Consider the following 23432-nt stretch of genomic DNA (forward strand, 5'->3'; position numbering starts at 1 on the left):
CACGGTCATGGACGATGACGTGATTGGATTTGCATCTCATTCACGAATCACGTGACTTACGCGTGATTGACGCGTGACACGACAGCTCACGTGCACACCTCTAATTGACATGCCTGGAATATCGGGAATTGACACGACAACTCACGTGTACATCTGTAATCGACACTGCCTAGAATATCGACCATTGTATCATGGATAACATAGTATCCGTAGTAGCCTCACAGCAGTGGTCGCAGCAATTTGTCTAGCCACAATATCCAGAGACATAAGGTGTAACATAAAATTCATGGCATCAGATGGTGCCGTCCTTAGTGCAGCTGCGATGCACAAACAAGCCATCTTTTGAATCCAGCTGAGTATTGAGCAGAAGGTGGACTTTTGAAGCGCCGTCCACCAGACCACAACACCATATAGCATTATAGGTCTGACAACTGCAGTATATACCCAATGCATGACACACGGTGTACACCCCCCACATTTGCTAATAGCTCCCTTGCAGGTGTAAGTTATAAATTTCCTGTCGAGGTACAATATTTTGTTAAGTTTTTAAGTAAATAAGTTATTAAAAAACTTTCTTACGGTAGAGTTGACCCCTGGAAACTCCAGCTCCTTCATAATTGACTTCGGGTTTGCATTATTGCAAGCATCTTCAATATCCAGAAAAGCTACCATTGAGTATTCCTTGACAGCGAGAGAACCCTCTGAGTAAGCGACTTGATCGCGGACAGCAGTTTCTGTGAACTTGTCCTTACTATATGCATGCTGTTGCCGAGAAAGGCGATATCCGGGGATCTTTGCCCAAAGACATTGCTAGATCGACTAAAATATAGTGGCGATATATATATATATATATATATATATATATATATATATATATATATATATGATTTTTAAGAGCTATAGAAAAGTTTTTCATAAGAAAAAACGCTTAAAATTTAGAAAAATTAAATCATGAAATGAAATCTTTATTTGAGTCGATATTCGGTCTATATAATTTAAAGTTAGTAGATTATTTAATGCAAATGTTGATCGTGACTGCGCCTCAAATGGTCCATCCGCTTAGTCCAATTTTGGCATACTCTTTCCAACATTTCGCCCGGTATCTCACGAATAAATGCTTTATCTTGCGCAATCAAAATTTGGATATCATTCAACGATAGGGCTTATTATTCACAATTACGTTACGATTCGCATCATCTTTGAGGAAGTACAGTCCAATGATGCCACCAGCCCATAAACCGCACCAATCTGTGACTTTTTTTGGATGCATTGGTAGCTCTTGTAATGCTTCTGGCTGATCTTCACTCCAAAATCAACAATTCTGCTTATTTACGTACTCATTGAGCCAAAAATGAGCTTCGTCGTAAAATGGAAGAAGCGCGCGATGAGCTTTCTTAACACGCATTTTGATAATAAAATTCAATAATTTGCAAGCGGTGTTCGTTTGTAAGATGATTCATGGTCTAATTATAGACCGAACTGAAGATGCTTAAAAGTGAAACAAAAAAAAAAAAAAAAACACGAAACGTGCGTTAACTGTTTAAACCAGTGTTCCCAATATGAAACAAGCAAAAAGGCGTTAAGTTCGGCCGGACCGAACTTTGGATATCCACAACCTCGGGAATATATGTAAACCACCTTTTGTCAAAATCCGGTGAAAAATGCATGCCTTATGCCCCATAGCAGCTATATCGAAATATGTTTCGATTAGGACCAAATACTAATAAGTACAAGTCATTGTTCTATTGTGTATAATAAAATATTGGTCTTTTTAGTAGTTATATCTAAAAATAAACCGATCTGAACCATATACCACTCGGATGTCGAAAAGCCTAACAAAATTGGATTATAAATGCGCCTTTTATGGGGCCAAAGACTTTAAATCGAAATCTCGGTCTATATGGCAGCTATATCCAAATCTGAAGCTATTTTGGCCAAATTGCAGAAAAATGTCGAAGAGCCTAAAACAACTCACTGTCCCAAATTTCGGCGAAATCGGACAATAAATGCGCCTTTTTTTGGCCGCAAAACCTTAAATCGAGAGATCGGCCTATATGGCAGCTATGTCCAAATCTGGAGCGATTTGGGACAAATTGCAGAAAAATGTCAAAGTGCCTAACACAACTCACTGTTCCAAAATTCGTCGAAATCGAACAATAAATGCGCCTTTTCTGGCCGTAAAACCTTAAATGGAGAGATCGGTCTATGTGGCAGCTATATCCAAATCTGGACCAATCTGAGCTAAATCGGACAATAAATGCGCCTTTTTCTGAACCCAAAACCTTAAATCGAGAGATTGGTCTATATGGCAGCTATGTCCAAATCTGGAGCGATTTGGGATAAATTGCAGAAAAATGTCAAAGGGCCTAACACAACTCACTGTTCCAAAATTCGTCGAAATCGGACAATAAATGCGCCTTTTCTGGCCGCAAAACCTTAAATCGAGAGATCGGTCTATATGGCAGCTATATCCTAATCTGGGCCAATCTGAGCTAAATTAATGAAAAATATCGAAGGGCCTAACTCAATTCACTGTCCCAAATTTTGGCGCCATCGGACAAAAAATGCGCCTTTTATGGGCATAAAACCTTAAATCGAGAGATCGGTCTATATGGCAGCTATATCCAGATCTAAACCGATCTGTGCCATATTGCAGAAGATGTCGAGGGGCCTAACTCAACTCACTCTCCCAAATTTCGGCGCCATCGGATAATAAATGCGCCTTTTATGACCCCAAAACCATAAATGGAGAGATCGGTCTATGTGGCAGCTATATCCAAATCTGGACCAATCTGAGCTAAATCGGACAATAAATGCGCCTTTTTCTGAACCCAAAACCTTAAATCGAGAGATTGGTCTATATGGCAGCCAGGTCCAAATCTGGAGCGATTTGGGATAAATTGCAGAAAAATGTCAAAGGGCCTAACACAACTCACTGTTCAAAAATTCGTCGAAATCGGACAATAAATGCGCCTTTTCTGGCCGCAAAACCTTAAATCGAGAGATCGGTCTATATGGCAGCTATATCAAAATCTGAACCGATCTGTGCCATATTGAAGAAAGATGTCGAGAGGACTAACTCATCACACTGTCCCGAATTGCGGCGCCATTGGACAATAAATGCTTCTTTTATGGACCCGAAACTTAAATCGAGAGATCGGTCCATATGGCAGCTATATCCAAATCTGAACCGATCTGTGCCATATTGCAGAAGTATGTCGAAGGGTCTAACAAAACTCACTGTCCCAAATTTCAGCAAAATCGGATAATAAATGTGGCTTTTATGGGCCTACGACCCTAAATCGGCGTATCGGTCTATATGGGGGCTATATCAAGATATAGTCCGATATAGTCCATCTTCGAACTTAACCTGTGTGATGTGTTGCAAACGGAATGACAAAATGAATATGCCCCCATCCTTCGGTGGTAGGTATTAAAAGATAATTTACCCCCATCCTATGGTGTGGGTTATAAAAAAAATCATCACCCAAACATGAAATTTCCCGCACCAGGATAGGATGTTGTACAGTGGTGCCGCCCAGGCTTCATATAAACCAATCCCAAGACTCATTCATTTGGACCGGCTGAACTTAGAATGTTTTCATTTTTTTTATTTGTCTAAATGCTTTATGTTTGTAACCCTTTCAAAATAAAATCCCAATACAACAATGTGGTTTGAAAACCAGGGACCTTATTGACAGTGGCATTAATGAGAGCTACATTTCTTAAATTACAATGTAAACTGTGACTATAAATGCCTTACGTTAAAATTAAATTTACATGCATACACACATACGAACATACATACGTTCATTCTTTATGTAGGTGGCTGGATGTGGTGTAATTTAAAAAATATGATGAAAGTTCAGAAATTTTGTATTTGTCACGAATTATTGAAACACATTCTACATGTGTTTATTATTTAAAATCGTCTTATTGTTGGGCGTTGTTATAATCATTTTCATTTATTTTGTTTTAGTTTTAAATTTATTCGAAATGAACTTGAAATAGTTTCCGCTGAGAGAGCTTGAAACAGGCAAAGAAATAAGGAGTAGTTTTTCACATACGAGGTATGTTGTGAAAATAACTCAAGGTTTGAGCGAGCAGCCGAGTTTATGGCGAGCTCGGATTATCAGTGGGGGTGTCGTGGATTTGAATTCTACTGGAGTCTTCGATTCGTCGGTCTTGATAACAAGTGAGTTTACAAATGAAACGGACTAACCCAATTTAATAACATAATTATATCCTAAACCACTTCTGTGGTACAGGGTATTATAACTTAGTGAATTTGTTTGTAACACCCAGAAAGAAGAAAGATAGACCCATTGACAAGTATATCGGTCGACTCAGAATCACTTTCTGATTCGATTTAGCTATGCCCGTCCGTCTGTCCTTGTTAATTTGAGTACAAAGTACAGTTCGCAATTTTCATCCGATCGCCTTAAAATTTGGCACAAGCATTTTCTTGGGCCTAGAGACGAAGCCTATTGAAAAATGGGTTCAGATTTGGATATAGCTCCCATATATATGTTCGTCCGATTTGGACTAAATTTGCAATTATATCGTCATTGTAAACCGATTCTCAAGAAATTTTGCTCTAGTTGATTCACTTATAAGTCTCGACATTATGGGTGAATTTCATAGAATTTGGTTCAGATTTAGATATAGCTCCCATATATATGTTGGTCCGATTTAGACTTAAATTGTATTTATATCGTTATTTGTAAACCGATTTTCACGAATTTTGCTCGAGTTGATTCTCTTATAAGTCTCCACATTATGGGTGAATTTCAAAGTAATTGGTTTAGATTGAGATATAGCCCTCATATATATGTTCGTCCGATTTAGACTTAAATTGCAATAGTATCGTTATTTATAAACCGATTTTCACGAAATTTTGCACTAGTGTTTTTATACCCATCACCGTAGGATAGGGGGTATATTTATAAAGTCATTCCATTTGCAACACATCGAAATATCAATCTCCGACCCTACAAAGTATATATATTTCGGATCGTCGTAAAATTCTAAGACGATTTACCGAAGTCCGTGTGTCTGTCTGTCCGTCCGTCTATTGTAATCACTCTAGAGCCTTCAAAAATTGAGATTTTGAGCTGAAATTTGCCACAGATGCGTATTTTTCATGTACGCTGCTTAAGTTGTTGGACGGGCCAAATCGGATCATATTTGGATATAGCTGCTATATAGACCGATCTGCCCATAAAGGGTCTAATGCCCATCAATGCTTTATTTTTAATCCGATTTCACTGAAATTTGAAACAGTGAGTAGTTTAAGGCTTCCCGACAACTGACCCAAAAATGGTTCATATCGGACTATATTTAGATATAGCTGCCATATAGACCAATCTCCCGATAAAGGGTCTGAGGGCCATTAAATCTTTATTTATTACCCGATTTCCCTGAAATTTGGAATAGCGGGTTATTTTAAGCCTCCCGACATCTGACCTTAATATGGATTAAATCGGTCCATATTTAGATATAGCTGCCATATAGACCGATCTGCAGATAAAGGGTCTGAAACCCATAAAAGCTTTATTTATTACACGACTTCGTTGATATTGAAAACAGTGGGCTATTTTAAGCCTCCCGAAATCTGACTTAAATATGATTCAAATCAAACTATATTTAGATATAGCTGCCATATAGACCGATCTCCCGATAAAGGGTATGAAGCCCATAAAAGCTTTATTTATTACCCGATTTCGCAGAAATTTAAAACAGTGGGTTATTTTCAGATTCAGATTTCAGAACGAACTAAATTAAGATATATCAGCCATATAGACCAATCTCCTGATAAAGGGTCTGAAGGCCATTTAAGCTTTATTTTTTATCCGATTTCGCTGAAATTTGGAACAGTGAGTAGATTAAGGCCTCCCAACATCCGACCTAAATATAGTTCTGATCGGACTATGTTTCGATATAGCTGCCATATAGACCGATCTGCCGATAAGGGGACTGAAGCCCATAAAAGCTTTATTTATTACCCGATTTCCCTGAAATTTGAAACAGTGAGTTTTTCTGAGCCTTCCGATATCCGACCTTAATATGGTTCAGATCGGTTTATGATTATACATATCTGCCAAAAAGACCAATATTTTGTTCTACAAAATTTAATAGTGTCATATATATTATACCACTCAATGTTCGTGCCGAATTTGGGTGCTTAAGTAATCCAATTTTCACTGCATTGTGACGAAAGGTTGTTTACATATACATATACCCGAGGTTTTGGGTATCCAAAGTTCGGCAACTTTTCATCTAGGCGACATCATTAACGCTATCGACCCATTCGCAGAAAATCTTCCAGCTATATCAAAATCTGAACAGATCTGGGTCAAATTGAACAGGGATGTCACTGTACCAAATTTCGGCGACATCGGACAATAAACGCTCCTTTAATGGTTCAAAACCCTTATATCGTGAGATCGTTCTATATGGCAGCTATATCCAAATCTGGACCGATCTGAGCCAAATTAAAGAAGAATGTTCAAGTGCCTAACACAACTCACTATCCCAAATTTCAGCGAAATTGGATAATAAATGTGGCTTTTATGGGCCTAAGACCCTAAATCGGCGAGTCAGTTTATATGGGAGATATATGAAGATATATTCCGATATAGCCCATCTTCGAACTTAACCTGCTTATGAACAAAAAAAGAATTTTTGCAAAGTTTCAGTTCAATATCTCTATTTTTAAAACGGCACGCTCTTTTTCAACCTAACCAATTACTTTTAATCTTCAATACCAATTACAGACCCTATTCTTCCCCAAATACAATAGATATAGACCCCATTGGTTCTGATATGTAGCGTCCATATATGATACAGGATTCACTAATAGAATGTTAGGTCATATGCGAAAATAAAGGGTGATTTTTTTGAGGTTAGGATTTTCATGCATTAGTATTTGACAGATCACGTGGGATTTCAGACATGGTGTCAAAGAGAAAGATGCTCAGTATGCTTTGACATTTCATCATGAATAGACTTACTAACGAGCAACGCTTGCAAATCATTGAATTTTATTACCAAAATCAGTGTTCGGTTCGAAATGTGTTCAAATTTTGACAAATTTTGTTCAGCGATGAGGCTCATTTCTGGTTGAATGGCTACGTAAATAAGCAAAATTGCCGCATTTGGAGTGAAGAGCAACCAGAAGCCGTTCAAGAACTGCCCATGCATCCCGAAAAATGCACTGTTTGGTGTGGTTTGTACGCTGGTGGAATCATTGGACCGTATTTTTTCAAAGATGCTGTTGGACGCAACGTTACGGTGAATGAACACATTTCGAACCGAACACTGATTTTGGTAATAAAATTCAATGATTTGCAAGCGTTGCTCGTTAGTAAGTCTATTCATGATGAAATGTCAAAGCATACTGAGCATCTTTCTCTTTGACACCATGTCTGAAATCCCACGTGATCTGTCAAATACTAATGCATGAAAATCCTAACCTCAAAAAAATCACCCTTTACAAAGTAGATAACCCCATGAACATCATTGCAATTGCAATTTTGCCCATGAACATTCCATTAAGGAACCGGGGCAAACTTCTCACATATCAATGAGTGCTGTCCGATTCAAGTTTAAGCTCAATGATGAGGGACCTCCTTTTTATAGCCGAGACCGAACGCCGAGCCGCAGTGCGACACCTGTTTGGGGAGAAGTTTTGCATTGCTTCTATGCATGGCAAAGTACCTCACAAATGTTGCTAGCATTAGGAAGGGAAAACCACCGGTGAAAACTGTTCTGATGTTCTCGCTGGGATTCGAAGCCAGGCGTTCACCGTCATAGGCGGACATGCAAACCTCTGCGCTACGGTGGCCATGAACATCATTAAGAATGTCAAATCAGCCGATTGAAAATGTCATCATATGAGAGAAAACGTAAACAAAGAATGGATGTAAAAGGAGAACAAGTTGGCATCCTCAATGCCAAGTACTGGCAAAAATTAAAACAAGTAAAAGATTCTGCTAAAGATTCGGTCGGGCCAAATCTTGGGAACATACCACTATGGATTCTGCTAAAATATGGGAGCTGTATCTAGTTATAGACCGAATTGGACCGTACTTGGCGCAGTAGTTGAGAGTCATAACATTACACTTTATGCAAAATTTCAGCCAAATCGGATAAAAATCGCAGCTTGTAGGGTTGAAGAAGTAAAATCGGGAGATCGGTTTATATGGGAGCTATATCATGTTCTTGACCGATTTGAACAGTGCTTGGCCAAGTTGTTGGGAGTTATAACAGAATACTATGTGTAAAATTTCAGCCAATTCGGATGAAAATTTGCGGCTTGTAAGGACTAAAGAAGTCAAATCGGGAGATCGGTTAATATGGGAACTATATCAGGTTATATACCGATTTAGACCTTTCTTGGCTTCGTTGTTGGTAGTCATAGCAGTGTACTATGTGCAAAATTTCAGCCAAATTGCACAAAAATTGTGGCTTACGCGGGCTTAAGAAATCCAATCGGGAGATCGGTTTATATGGGAGCTACATCCAAATCTGAACCAATATGACCCATTTGCAATCCCCAATGACCTACATCAATATAAAATATCTGTGCAAAACTTAAAGCGGCTAGCTCTACGCGTTCGACCGCTATTGTGATTTCGACAGACGGACGGACGGACATGGCTAGTTCGAATCAAAATTTCGTGACGTTCAAGAATATATATACTTTATCAATATTTCGAGGATTAGTATACCGCCATCCTATGGTGGTGGGTATACAAAAATGTTATGTCCGCTGATCGCTTGGCTTAAACTTATTCAGTGAATCCTGATAATGATATTGAGCAATTCATAATTTTAGAGTAGGAGCAGTGTATAGATTGCCCCGCCCGGTGTTTGTACTGCTTAAGCCGAATTCGTCACATGTCCCTGCTTATCAGGGCGAAGGTCGTGGTTTTGATTCTCAGCTGAAACTTTGGCCTAATCTAACATCACAAAAATTACTCCTAATTTTATATCGCCATGGTAACTCTGTTTGCCAGTTATAATGAACACAAATCATCGCCTCGTTACTAATGTTCTGTCTGCTGCTACACGAAAAGGCAAATTCTTATGCGCCATGTAAAAAATATATCGTCAATCCTTTTTGGTCTTGTTCTATTTTTATAACGAACCTATTGAGAATATTAATTACGCTGCATATAAAAAGGAAGAGTCGCTTTTATAATTCAAAATAATTGAAATTCCATATTAACACACTCCCGGTGCAGTGCATGCCAAATAAACACATGCACCAATTGTGCATGCAATTGACTTGCAGTTTGGCGCTCTCTCGGAGAAGCTACGTGGTGATAAGAAAACAGAAGCATGGCAAAGCGTCATGAAATGAATGTAATGCGTATTGTTTAGTCATACGTATGCCGAGTTCGACGGTAATGCAACTGACATGGGCTGCGAGCGATTGGACACCAAACCAAAGTGTAATACTAACCCATTTAAACTTTGGGTTCAGTCGGACCGAATTTTATATTCCCTTCACCATAGAACGAATTCTTCATGTTGTTTGGGAAATGACTTTCTATGGGAACAATTCAGAACTTGACTACTTAAGAAGGCATAAAGGTGGAAGCTATATCTGTTAATTGATTTATTTGTATCATACTATGCCGGACATTGGAAGTCATCGGTAGTGGGCATGCTTTCGATAGATGGACAGACATCATCAAAACTGTTTATTATTTTTATAGGACTTTGCAGATTGAATAAGTTGGTATGGGTGCATACTAATAATGTAGGGTACAAAAAAATGGGCTCAGGCAAGAACTTGCTTCGAAATAACTACATAATTACAATAATTATTTATATTGTGGAATTAATTTCAAATTAAATCAGTTCACAGTGTCAGGCAAAAGTGAGGCAATAGGAAGGAGTAGTTAGGAATAGTTGACAAGAGCTTTTTTACAAGAAATTTTCACTTTTTTATTGTTGGGAGAAAAAATGGTTTTTAGATAAATATGTTTATTTGTACAACTCTACGTACTGGGGTCGTATGCTAATGTTATTCCGCTTACAACAAATCGAAATACATAAGGGAAAATCGGGGTTTTTGGGAAATAAAATATTTGAGAGTTTCTTGGTTTATATTGTGTAGTGGAGGCCACCGTAGTGCAGAGGGCATGTTCTCCTATGACGCTGAACGCCTGGGTTCGCATCATCGGCAAGATCATCAGAAAAAATTTCAGAGGTGGTTTTCCCCTCCTAATGCTGGCGATATTTGTGAGGTACTATGCCATGTAAAAACTTCTCCTCAAAAGAGGTGTCGCACTGCGGCACGCCGTTCGGAATTGGCTATAAAAAGGGGGCACCTTATCATTGATCTTAAACTTGAATCGGACTGCACTCATTGATATGTGAGAAGTTTGCCCCTGTTCCTTAGTGTAATGTTCATGGGCAAAAATTTGCAATTTTTTGCAATAAATTGTGTAGTATTTATTGGAATGATGTGTTTAAATATATTTGGCTATCATTTCTTTAAAAGCTATAGACATATGAAAACTGGCATTTTTCCTCTCTCACATTTGCTCCAAGTATTTTATATTTACAGCCATAGAAATAATCCATTGCTTTAAAAATTGAATCAACACACTGATGTTATCAGATCAATTAGAAATGTTCATAAAACAACAACTGTTTTTTGTAAACGAAACGTTCGAAACTCTCCACGGCCGTTCACATTCTGACAACGCACGCTGAGATAGAATGGAAAAACAAACAAGTAAAAATGTCTTAAGTTTGGCCGGGCCGAACTTTGGATACCCACCATCTCGGATATATATGCAAACCACCTTTCGTCAGAATCCGGTGAAAAATGCATACCAAGACTTCAAATCGAGATATCGGTCTATAAGGCAGCTATATCCAAATCTGGAGCGATTTTGGCCAAGTTGCAGAAAAATGTCGAGGAACCTAACACAATTCACTGTCCCAAATTTCGGAGAAATCGGACAATACATACGTATTTTATGGCCCCAAAACCTTAAATCGAGAAATCGGTCTATATGGCAGCTATATCCAAATATGGATCAATCTAAGCCAAATTGAAGAATAGTGTCGAAGGGCCTAACACAACCCACTGTCCCAAATTTCGGCGACATCGAACAATAAATGCACATTTTATGGGCCCAAAACCTTCAATCGAGAAATCGGTCTATATGGCAGCTATAACCAAATCTGAACCGATCTGTGCCATATTGCAGAAGTTTATCGAGGGGTTTAACTTAACTCACTGTTCCAAATTTCAGTAAAATCAGACAATAAATGTGGCTTTTATGGGTCTAAGATCCTAAATCGGCGGATCGGTCTATATGACAGCTATATCCAAATGTGGACCAATCAGGTCCAAATTAAAGAAATATGCCGTGTAGCTTAACAAACTTCACTGTCCCAAATTTCAGCAAAATCGGATAATAAATGTGGCTTTTATGGGCCTACAGCACTAATCGGCGGATCGGTCTATATGGGGTCTATATCAAGTTGTAGTCCGATATACCCCTTTTTTGAAATTTAACCTGCTTATGGACAAAAAAAGAATCTGTGTAAAGTTTCAGCCCAATACCTTTATACCTAAAGACTGTAGCGTGATTTCAACAGACAGACGGACAGACGGACGGACATGGCTAGATCGTCTTAGATTTTTACGCTGATCAAGAATATATATACTTTATGGGGTCTTAGACGAATATTTCGACTAGTTACAAACAGAATGACGAAATTAGTGTGCTCCCATCCTATGGTGGAGGGTATAAAAAAACAAGTAAAAGCGTACTAAGTTCGGCCGGGCCGAATCTTTTATGAGGGTATAAAAGGATGACATTTGCCAAGTTTTTTGAATGACTTTTTCAATATATATATGAGCAACATCAAGTTATTGATCGATATGGACCGTACTTGTCATGGCTGTTAGAAGTCATAGAAAATACCACCTTTAAAATTTCAGGCAAAACGAGTAAAAATTGCGCTCTGCAGTGGTTTAGAGTGTTAATTGGCTGATCGGTTTATATGGAACCAATCAGGTTATCCACCGGTTTAGATCATACTTGGCAGAGTTGTCGAAAGTCATACTAAAACGACCTAAGCAAAATTTCAACCCAATTTTTTTTAAAATTTTCCTCTAGAAGCTCAAGAAGTCTAATCTGGAGATCGACTGATATGGCGGCTATATCAGGTTATGGAGTGATTTAGACCATACTTAGAACAGTTGTTGAAAGTGATAGCAAAACACCACGTGCTAAATTTCAGCCAAAAAGGATATGAATTGCGCCCCCTAGAAGCTCAAGAAGTCTATTCGGGAGATCGATTAATATGGCGGCTATATCAGTTTATGGACTGATTAAGACCGTACATGGCACAGTTGTTAGAAATCATTCCTCAACGATATATGTAAAATTTCAGTCGCATCGGATCAGAACTGCGCCCTCTAGAAGCTCAAGAATTCAAGATCCTAGATCGGTTTATATGGCAGCTATATCAGGTTATGAATCGATTTAAACCATACTTAGCACAGTTGTTGGAAGTTATACCAAAACACTATATGCAAAATTTCAGCCAAATCGGATAAGAAATTCGCCCTCTAGAGGCTCAAGAAGTTAAGAACCAAGATCGGTTTATTTTTTCTTACAGCTGTATCAAAATATGGACCGATTTGGCCCATTAACAATCTCAACCGACCTACACTAAGAAGGTATTTGTGCAAAATTTCAAGCGCCTAGCTTTAATCCTTCGATTATTCGATTCGATTCGATTGCCTGCTTTCGACAAACAAATGGACGGACGGACATGGATCGACTTAAAATCTCATGACGATCAAAAACATATATATGTACCTTATGGGGTCTTAGACGCATATATCGAGGCGTTACAAACGGAATGACGAAATTAGTATACCCCAACCTATGGTGGAGGGTATACAAATATGCCATGTGAGAGCGCATTTTTTAAGGTTCTTTTTTGATGGATAGTCCCCTAGTGGCCTACAATGTCTCCACTGGTTTCGGGGGTACTCGACATTAAATTTCTATTTTTAGGAGTTTTGGCCGAAACTGGAAATGCGACCTTTTTTACATTTTTTACCCTCCGCCATAGGATGGGGGTGTACTAATGTCGTCATTCCGTTTGTAACTCCTCGAAATGTTCGTTATAGACCCCATAAAGTATATATATTCTTGATCGTCATGACATTTAAAATCGATCTAGCCATGTCCGTCTGTTTGTCGAAGGCAAGCTGACTCTTGAAAGTGTAAAGCTAGTCTTTTGAAATTTTGCACAAATACTTCTTATTAGTGTAGATTGGTTGGGATTGTAAATGGGCCAGATCGGTCAATGTTTTGATTTAGCTGCCATATAAACTGATCTTGAATCTTGACTTATTGTGGCACTTGAGGGCGCAATTCTTATCCGATTTGGCTGAAATTTTGCATGAGATGTTTTGTCATGATTTTCAACAACTGTGCCAAGTATGGTTTAAATCGGGTTCTAACCTGATATAGATGCCGATCTGGGATCTTGACTTCTTGAGCTTCTAGAGGGCGAAATTAATATCCGATTTGGCTGAAAGTTTGAACTATGGGAGAAGTCCCATGACCTTCAACATACGTGTCAAATATGGTCTGAATCGGTCTAAAGCCTACAGGCTATTTGTATTCGTCACAAGTTCAAGCAATTATATTACAAATAAAGTCTCAACGTTTTACTGACTACAGTTTACTTGACTAAAATTATGTTTATGGCAATTGAATTATTTTTTTGCGCGTATGATTGCGTGTTTATAAACGCTTTACCACATTGCACTACAGACCCAAGTGCATACAATGTATTAAGCGTCATTCAAACTTAAGGTTGGTATGCATGCGATATGGTCTAGATCGGAGCATAATTTGATAAAATTATATATAGGTCGATCTCCAGAATAAACATCTTGGGTTTACCAAAGATGCATTTTTCATCTGATTTCAAGTACGGATGGTGGGTGTGAAAAGTTTGACTTTGCATTTTAATTATTTCCCTAATTCTTCATTTATAATTTTTTTATACAGTTTTCCATGTGAAAAGAGTAAGAAAACACCAGCTCTAATACACGAGTCTTACTTGATTTTTTTCATTTGCTCACTGAGCTGAGTCATAGTGACTGTTTTATATCTTCAATGAATGGAAGCAACTTTGCTATCATACATGTTCAGTATGAACAAAAATTGCAGTCACGCACACAGCATAGAGGTGAATAGTGGCAATTTGTTGTATGTACTAAATTCAATAGAGCTATTGGTCAATAGATGGCGCCTGCGTTCGTTAACCCTTGATATAACTGGCACACCACCGGTTCGCTTCGCTATCTTCTTATGCTACAACCAAAGTCAAGGTGTAACAGTATTTAAATTTTGAGAGCTGTAGCTTATTCTGTAAATGAAGTAACGTTTTGTACGTTTTAGTACCTTAATCTACGAATTGCAAAAAAAAAAAAAAATCCCGATATGTACTATCAAGTACCATTTTGTACGTTTTAGTGTTTTATCTATGTATGTATCCCAAATTTCAGAGCTATAGCTCAATCCGTACAGAAAGTACCAATTTGTACGTTTCAGTATCCAAATTAGTACAAAAAATTGGCCGATCGCACGATACATACTGTCAATGTATTCCAATTTTGAGAATTTGAGCTTAATCCGTAAAAAGGTACCATTTTGTACGTTTAAGGACCAAAATGTAAGAGTAACATAAAAAACTTCTAGTCGCCCACTATATTGTCAGAATCACCAAAAACAGAATCAATAGAAATATATTCTTGCCAATCTATATACACGGCAATGTGTAATAACTGTATACTAATTTAAAGAGCTTTAGCTCTCTTCGTTAAGAAATTACTATTTTGCACGTTTTAATACCTAATGTACGAATTATAAAAACTCTTCTAGTCAGCCAATATATATTGCTAAGGTCTAACTGTATCGCAAGTAAGGTCTAACTGTATTGCTAATAAGTACAAGTCATTGTCCAATTGTGTATAACAAAATACTGGTCTTTTTGGCAGCTATATCTAAAAATAAACCGATTTGAACCAAATACGACACGGATGTCGAGAAGCCTTAAATATGCCACTGTGTAAATTTTCAGTGAAATCGGATTATAAATGCGCCTTTTATGGGGCCAAGGCTTTAAATCGAGATATCGGTCTATATGACAGCTATATTCAAACCTAGAGCGATTTGGGCCAAGTTGCAGGAAAATGTCGAAGGGCCTAACACAACTCACTGTCCCAAATTTCGACTTAATCGGACAATATGCACCTTTTATGGCCACAAAACTTTAAATCGAGAGATCGGTCTATATGGCAGCTATATTCAAATCTGGATCGATTTGGTCCAAATTGAAGGAGGATGTCGAAGGTCCTAACACAACTCACTGTCCCAAATTTCGGCGACATCGGACAATAAACGCGCATTTTATGGGCTGAAAACCTTAAATCAAGATATCGGTCTATATGGCAGCTATATCCAAATCTGGACCGATCTGTGCCATATTGCAGAAGTATGTCGAAAGGCTTAACGTAACTCACTGTTCCAAATTTCGGCGACATCGGATAATAAATGCGCCTTTTATGGGCCCAAAACCTTAAATCGAGAGATCGGTCTATATGGCAAGTATATTCAAACCTGGACCGATCTGGGCCAAATTAAAGAAGGAAATCGAAGGGCCTAACACAACCCACAGCATGTGCATTCCTCGCCCTTAATTCGGACTGCGTCTACCCGAAAGGCTTCGGGTTTATCAAGTTTATTGACGGCAGTCCTCTGGCCTTTACCATCAAATCGTCTGTCCTTTCATTCCACCTTACTCCGTTATGGCCCGGAACCCAAACGATGCGGATTTTGCCATCCTCACATAAGGCGTTAATCTCCTTCTTTCACTGCCAGACTGTTTGTGGCCTTATCGTCCTGGTTGTTATTGCCCTTATGGCAATTTTACTGTCCGTAAAGATGTTCACACTCGACATCCTCGCGTTACCACCGCACCACCTCACGCATTCCGTGATCGCCCGGATCTCTGCCTGTAGGACCGTATTATGGTCAGGCAGTCTAAAATAGATCTCAGTCCCTGAGTTCTCAATGTAGACCTCCAGGCCCACTCTGTCCTCTAGCTTTGATCCATCCGAGTAACATGATCTTCCAGATACAAGACAATAGAAGGGTTCCGTCAATCCAAGACTGTGCCACTGGCAACAGTGCCTCGCACTCGACCTCAAGGTTAATCTCCAGGGCCTTTCTTCCAGGTTTCCTATCGTCGCCTCGATTATACTGCAATGGTATGAGCTGCTCCCATCTTCAATCTGATGTCCCATCGCCTTAAATCTCATAGCCGCAATGCCTGCCTCGCACTTACTCTGTATATCAATGGGTCGGACATCTAGAATTATATCCAGGGCCCTAGAGGGCGTGGTCCTCATCGCTCCGCCTATGCCAAGACAACATCTCACCAATTAGTGAGCTGTGAAATAGTAAAAGCATACCTGTTAGAGACGAACATTGGATCATATTAGGGTAAATTTCTTCGAGCGCAGTGAGAAAAGTAAACCACCAACCGCCAAAATCTCTACTCAAGAAGATCATCTAGCATCAGCAACGCACACTAAAGCCAAAATCTTTAACCCGGCAATCTTTGCCAAAGAGTAACCTTTCAATATGTGCGTATTGCAGCATACACATTTATTGGTGTGCCGTCACCCCCATTCCGAAGGATTGGGGTATATTAATTTTGTCATTTCGTTTGCAACACATCGAAATATCCATTTCCGAGCCTATAAAGTGTATATATTCTTGATCAGCGTAAAAATCTAAGACGATCTAGCCTGTTCGTCCAACTGTCCATCCGTCTGTCTGTTGAAATCACGCTACAATCTATAAAAATTGATATATTGAGCTGAAACATTGCACAGATTCTTTTTTTGTTCATAAGCAGGTTAAGTTCGAAGATGGGCTACATTGGACTATATCTTGATATAGCCTCCATATAAAACGATCCGCCGACTTAGGGATTTAAAAAAGCCACATTTATTATCTGATTTTGAATTTTGGGCAGTGAGTTGTGTTAGGACAGTCGACATATTTCTTTAATTTGGCCCAGATCGGTTCAGATTTGGATATAGCTGCCATATAGACCGATCTCTCGATTTAAGATCTTGGGCCTATAAAAGGCGCATTTATTGTCCGATTTTGGTAAAATTTGGGACAGTGAGTTGTGTTAGGCCAGTCGACATCCTTCCTTAATTTGGCCCAGATCAGTTCAGATTTGGATATAGCTGCCATATAGACCGATCTTATGATATAGTGTTTTGGGCCCATAAAAGGCGCATTTATTGTCCGATGTTGCCGAAATTTGGGACAGTGGGTTGTGTTAGGCCCTTCCACAGCCCACTTCAAATTGGCCCAGATCGGTTTATATTTCGATATAGCTTCCATATAGACCGATCTCTCGATTTAGAGTCTTGGCCCGTAAAAAACACATTTATAATCCGATTTTGTTGAAACTTGACACAGTGACTTATAATAGGCTTTTCGATATCCGTGTCGTATATGGTCAAGCTCGGTGAGATCGGTTCAGATTTGGAAATAGCTGCCATATAGACCGATCTCTCGATTTGAGGTTTTGAACCCATAAAAGGCGCATTTATTTCCCGATTTCACCGAAATGTGGGACAGTGAGTTGCGTTAGGCCCTTTAATATCTTCAAATTTGGCCCATATCGGTCCAGATTTGGATATTGCTGCCATATAGACCAATCTCTCGATTAGAGGTTTTGGGCCTAAAAAAGGCGCATTTATTGTCCGATGTCGCCGAAATTTGGGACAGTGAGTTGTGTTAATCCCTATGTGAGGCTATTCAACATCCGTTTGATTTTGATTCTTTTTAGAACAGAGAGCAAAAAAAAAACCCTTTTTAAAAAATTTAAGCAAAATGTTGCGTGCTATTAATGCATTGGGCAGGCTACGGAGATCGCGATTTCGAACACGTACACATACACTGAGTACATGTTTGAAGAGAGACAAAGATCCTACCAGTGCTAACCCATAACTACATGCTGTCTAAGCAATACCTTTTGGTCTGTTATCGCAGAGTCCAGCCAAATCATCATCTTGTGGATAGATATCCACTGCCCAGAAGCCTTAAGGTAGATCTTCATGATCTAGAGCGTGAGGTTCAGCGCTACAAAGGAGAAACTCTAGATCAAGCAAGTCTAGACAACATTCATGCAGACACGGTAAATGGCTACCGGGTGAATGTAGTCCTTGGCGAACGACCGCCTCCGGTTGAACCGGAAGAAATTGACCTGTCTCGGTAAGCCAGAGTACTTCTGACTCAATTACGTTCCGGCAGATGCAGCCGCCTCCACTCCTACAAAGCAAGGATTGATACCGACGTGTAAGATGTTTGTCCCGATTGTAACCATGGACCACACGATACACGTCACCTGTTTAACTGCCCAGCCAGACCCACTCGACTCAGACCCAGATCCCTGTGGATGCACCCCATCTTAGTCACAGAGTTCCTGGGTTTTGACACTCAGCAGAATCAAGCAGACGAATGATAGAACACAACAAACTGCTACAACAACAACATCGCGATTTCGAAGCTAACCAAAGCTTAATCATCAGCCTGCTAAGCCCCAATATATATTTCTGATCATCGTAAAATTCAGAGACTATTTAATGATGTCCGTGTGTCAGTCCGTCAGTTGTTATCTCGCTTCAGTCTTCAATGCTTGAGATATTCAGTTGAAATTTGGCACAGACTACTACTTATTCTACACTCAGGTTAGGTTCTTGAATGGGCCAAATCGGTTATTTTTTACCGATTTCGCTGAAATTTGAAACAGCGAAACAGGCCACCGACAGGAATATGGTCCATATTGGGCTATATTTACATGTATGCAGCTGCCATATGGACCGATATGCGATCGATATTACCCGATTTTGCTGAAATGCGGAACGGTAGGTATTTTGTTGATCCATCGATATTCGACACGAAAACGGTCCATATCGAGCCATATTTACAGTTCGAACTATATTTGGATATAGTTGTCATATAGGCCGACTTGCCGATTTATGGCCTTAAGCCCATAACAGGTGCATTTATTAGCTGCTGTCGCTGAAATGTAGAACAGTGAGTTGGACAAGGCCCCCTGATATCCGCACCGAATATGGTCTAGATCGAACCATATTTGGATATAGCTACCATATAGACCGGTCTGCTGATTTGGTTCTTAAGCACATAAAATCCGCATTTATTAACCAAATTCGCGGAATTTTGTGATTGTGACTTGTATAAGGCTTCTTGATACCTGAACAGAATTTATTTTGTCCCAATAATTCAAAACATCAACCCGTATCCACATTAGGTTCTAATTTCTTTCAAAACTTGTCTGAATTCGCGCATGTGTGGAACAATCGCCGCTTATTAGCCTTTCTAAAGCGATGTGTAGGACTTTTTCTTTTCCTGTTTCTGTGGTACCTCATTGAACTAAAATGTCCAAGTGAGTCCGAATGCAGACTACCTAGCATAAGAATGGAAAGTTAAAATTTTGTATGAAAGGAAAACCTAATCTCGACAAAATTGTATATCAAAGCTATTTCAGATGTAAAATTTTCTTAGAGTTAAAATTTTCTAAACAAATTTATTTCGGTATCAGGGCTTATATGAGGAAATTAAAACCTTCTCATGAATGATGTTCCCCTCATTTAAAAAATGTTAAAGGTAACTGCAAATAGTATGGAAGACTTTTTGGATAAGATGACAAAAGCCTGCCAGTGTGATCTGATCGTCTTAAAGACCTGTCATTCACTTTGACGAAGGTTCGAAATGGGGATTCAACATGAAACAAAAAAAACTAAACCCTCATTTCATCTCTTGCTCTTGGTAGTCAAAAAAGTCAGATGACACATACACAGCCGAAGAGCACGGCCATTGTTGCAGATATCCTTTTTGTACATTTCGACACGAATGTTAACGCATCTGTGTGGTTGTGAGTGTATGCGTTGAATTAGAAACAAGAAAAAACTAAATGTGTGAAGTGCCTTAAATGCTTGCCATGGTTACTTTACACATTTCACTTCTAAAATGAATTTAAACTCAAAACCAACAATAAGACCGGAATGGGAACACATTCACCATTTTCAAGGAAACACCCCAGAATGCAAATAGAAAAAAAAGCGAAGGAACTCAAAACACAATACAGGCAACGCAACCACCACAAACATAACAAAAACAAAAAAGGACAACATGGAGGATTTTGAAATGAAGTATAAAAATGGTCGACATAATTCTTGGTTATGTCCTTTGGCTATTTTCTGTTGTTGTGGCATCCATTCCAGATCGAAGTCAGTCAAGCTCTTCGTGCTGGGTTTGTGAGTTTTGAGAAAATATTTCAAAAATGCGATATTGTGTGATTTGTTTTGCGACTGACCATTTGTTGAGAATCACATGTCATTCACCACCTTTACACCAAACCAAGAGCACATTAATCCCAAGAAACCCCAAGGAAACAACATATCCTGCCATTTGAAATAATGGGGCAAAGGAAGAGAATTGGAGTTGGCTGGTTAGAGTGAGCAGTTAATGATGGACTTATAGCCAGAAAACAAACCAACAGACAGACAGTTTGTCAGACAGACATTCACGCACATAGCCAAACTAGGTTGGGGTCAATTTTCCTTAGGTTTAGTGGGGGAGGAAAGAAATTACCTCCTCTCTTCCCTTCCCATCGCATTAGCAAGAAGTAACCAGAATACCATTTGTATCTCTGGCTAAGTCGTGATGGAAGTGTTTTCATCTACTACTCATCAGCTACTTAAATATGGGTAATGAATGGTATAATGGTCAAACTTTAACATGGATACAAAATTAGTTAGAATCCGTTTAATTACTGAACACACTCAACACTTTGTCAAAGTGTCCTTTTAATTAAGGTGTGTGTGTGTGTGCATGTGTGGGGGGTGTTTATTCTTTCATCTGTCTGAATGATTGACCATGAGTACGAATGACTGTAGGTTTTGCATGTGTGTGGGGGGTTGTGTTTGCTTGCTTGATGTTTTGACTTTCGCTTAATTTTCGATATTTATTCTGTGGGCGTATGCCAATGTCCACCTTATTGGAAAACTTTCGAAATGGTTTTAATTTCATTTACTTTAAAAGCCTCTAATTAATGATCACAATTCAATTAATGCACTATTTGAGATAGTGCATTAATTGAATCAAATAGTAATGGATTTTCCGATAATTATATTTTTGATGAGCTCCTAAAACTCTTGCTAGATGAATTCAAATTGAGCTTGATAGCAAAACTGAAATATTAAGACGCCATTAGGATTAAAGTTTATAAAAATTAAGAAGTAAAAATATACCGCAGGGCTAAAACTTGGTAACCCACCTCCATGCATTTTGCTTAAAATTTCCACAAATGAGTTTAGTTGAAGGGCATATGTGTATATTACGTACCAATCTTCTGCCAAATCAGGAAAAACTAGAAGCTTCTAGGGGCCGTAGAAGACAAATCGGGAGATCGGTTAAATGGGAGCTATATCAGGTTATAGACCAATTTAGACAATAGTTACCATGAATAAGTCACGAGTAAGACAATTTCCGACAAATCGGATACCGGTTACGGCTCTCACGGAACTTAGATGTGAAATCGGCAGATTGATTTAAATGAAGATTATATCAAAGGGCCCACCATAGTGCAGAGGTTATCACATCCACCTACAGAGAAAAACTATAACGAAAATTTTTCAATTAAAAATTTAATTGAAAATAGAAGTGTTTTCAATTCAAAAATTAACTGAATCAATCATTTTTTTTTTAATCTAATCTGAACTTTTTCCAATTACGATCGTAATTGAAAATTTTGTCATTTTCAATTAAAAAATTAATTGATTAATCGATTCGTTGGCCAATTCATTGAAAACAGCAGATTTTATAAAGCTGTTTTTATTGAATTGGCAAACGAATCGAGTGATAACATGTAAAAGCGTGCTAAGTTCGGCAGGGCCGAATCTTTGGAATCCACCACCATGGATTCTGCTAAAAATATATACAAAATAAATTTAGTGAATGGCAAAATTTTATACTACATACGAAACTTCTGTCAAACCATGACGCTGAACGCCTGGGGTTCGAATCATGGCGAGACCATCAGAAAAAATTTTAAGCGGTGGTTTTCCCTCCTAATGCCGGCAACATTTGTGAGGTACTATGCCATGTAAAACTTCTCTCTAAAGAGGTGTCGCACTGCGGCACGCCGTTCGGACTCGGCTATAAAAAGGAGGCCCCTTATCATTGAGCTTAAACTTGAATCGGACTGCACTCATTGATATGTGAAAAGTTTGCCTCTGTTCCTTAATGGAATGTTTATGGATAATTTTTGCATTTTTTTGCAAACCGTACTTAGAACAGTTGTTGGAAGCCATAAGAAAGAACCACGCGCAAAATTTCAGCCAAATCGAATAAAGATCACGGCTTCCAGGAGCTCAAGAAGTCAAAGCGGGAGATCGGATTATACGGGAGCTACATTAGGTTATACACCGATTTGGACCGTACTTAGCATAGTTGTTGGAAGTTACAAGAAAACACCACGTGCAAAATTTCAGCCAAATCGGTTAAGATCGCGGATTCCAGTAGCTCAAGAAGTCAAATCGGGAGATCGTTTTCTATGGGAGCTATATCGGGTTATAGATCTATTTGGACTGTACTTAGCACCGTTGTTGAAAGTCATAAGAAAACACCACGTGCAAAATTTCAGTCAAATCGGATAAAGATCGCCGCTTCCAGGGGCTCAATAATTCAAATCGGGAGATCGGTTTATATGCGAGGTATATCAGTTTATAACCGATTTTGACCGTACTTGGCACAGTTGTTGGAAGTCATAAGAAAACAACACGAGCAAAATTTTAGCCAAATCGATCAAAAATTGCGCCATCCTGGGTCTCAAGAAGTCAAATCGGGAAATCGGTTTATATGGGAGCTATATCAGTTTATAGACCGATTTTAACCATACTTAACACAGCTCTTGAAAGTTACAAAGGAACACCACATGCAAAATTTCAGCCAAATCGGACAAAAATTGTGGCCTCCAGGGGCTCAAGAAGTCAAATCGGTAAATCGGTATATATGGCAGCTATATCAGGTTATAGACCGATTTTGACCGTACTTGGCACAGTTGTTGAAAGTCATAACAGAACTTTTCATGCATAATTTCAATCAAATCGGAAAAATTGCGGCTCCCAGGGGCTCAAGAAATCAAATCGAGATATCGGTTTATATGGGGCTATATCTAAACATGAACTGATATGGCCCATTTTCAATCCCAAACGACCTACATCAATATTAAGTATCTGTGCAAACGGCTAGCTTTAC

Source organism: Stomoxys calcitrans, chromosome 2, assembly GCF_963082655.1.
Source record: "Stomoxys calcitrans chromosome 2, idStoCalc2.1, whole genome shotgun sequence".
Taxonomy (NCBI): Eukaryota; Metazoa; Arthropoda; class Insecta; order Diptera; family Muscidae; genus Stomoxys; species Stomoxys calcitrans.